Raw genomic sequence first — 1,644 nt, forward strand, 5'->3', positions numbered from 1 at the left:
GTACTGGTTCTGTACTATTCTGTATAGTACAACAGCTTTGTGCTATTCTGAATTATTTGCTTATATTGTTTTGCATTTTCCTTAGTTCTTAACTGTTGGCATTATATATTATATTAGCAATTATAGACATCATGTACTGTACTATAATCTCTCTATGCTCTCATATTTGATGAAAGCATTCCAGAAAGGTAGTGAGACATCTCCTATATGACAAATAAGAACAGATGGGACAGTGGGGAAAAACATGGGGCATGTGCATTAAGGACTCTGGCAGTCCAGGGGAATCCATACATGCTCCTTATTCCCTTTTTGGTGTCCTCAAGTTTACCTATGACATGTCAGATCTCAAACCACACCTCTCTCTTAATTTGAACCCATCTTCTCAATGTCCATTTTCTGGAGTTCTCAGCCTGTAATGCCCAGGAGGAGATTGTTCTGGAAAAAGGTAGAGATTTCCCTGGAATAGAAGGTGACAAGCCCCGAGAACTTCAATAAATATGCAAACTCTGATCCACACTGAGGGTGCTAGTCCATCAGCTCCTGGGCTATTAGGCTACTTCATTAGTCCCAGGGCCATTCCATTAGCCCTGAGGCCATTCTACCACCAAAGGCTACTCCATCAGCTCCAGGGCTATTGGACTACTTCATTAGCCCCAAGGCTATTCCACCAGCCCAAGACAACTCTATTAGCCCCAAGGCATAGGATGGTAAATCTATATAGCACACATGCCAGAGGGGGCACTTCAGAGCCCTCTCTGTGGGGACATGTGCTACTGTAATAATTAAACTTTGGGAGAGAACTGAGGCAGGTAGAAATTGGTTTCCCTCTGCAAGGAGTATTATATTTTTATGAGGTTTATTAAAGGTTAAGGATTAAAGAAAATCCAGAAGAAAGCACATGTCTAGGCCCAGAGAGGCCTAGACAACCTCACTTACATCATGATAGAGACGCGCCTGCTGGGAAGCGGAAGTACGAAAAAAAGCCAATAGCCTTTACAGCCAGGTTAAACAGAAATTCTTGACCTCGCCCAGGTGGAAATCTCAGTGAGATTAGAGGACATTCTGGGAACTAGCAAGGACTCCTGGGGTTTAGAGTCCAGAGTTCAAGTCTCCATTTTTACACTACCATCCCAATAGAGAGTTCACCAGTTTGTTAATAGAAAGCCAGTGGGATGTGCAAAGGGCTACTCCCTTTCCCCATCTCCACAGGCACCTAAGGACATTTCTCATATCACCCACCCCTCTAAAAGGTTTGCCATCACTGCCCTAGGCCATTTCACCAGCCTAGGCTATTATATCATCCCAAAAACTTCTTTAAATGGAATTCTTTCAAATTTCTGGATTGAATGGAGTTTTGAGCTTCCCATTCTTAAGGCAAGCTCCCACCACAAATCTTGGTATCTTTTCCCACAACAACAACAGAGTAGTTTGCCATTTCCTTTTCTATTTCATTTTGTAGTTGAGGAAACTGAGACAAACAGGGTTAAGTAGCTTGCCCAGGGTCACACAGCTAGTAAGTGTCTGAAACCAGAAGTCTCTCTGACTTCAAGACAGACACCATATTCACTGTGCCACCTAGTTGCCCTCAAAGTCCCGGTGAACATGCTTTAATTTTCTGGCAAAATTATAAATTATATCTTTAAG

This window comes from Monodelphis domestica, chromosome 1, assembly GCF_027887165.1.
Source record: "Monodelphis domestica isolate mMonDom1 chromosome 1, mMonDom1.pri, whole genome shotgun sequence".
NCBI classification, from domain to species: domain Eukaryota; kingdom Metazoa; phylum Chordata; class Mammalia; order Didelphimorphia; family Didelphidae; genus Monodelphis; species Monodelphis domestica.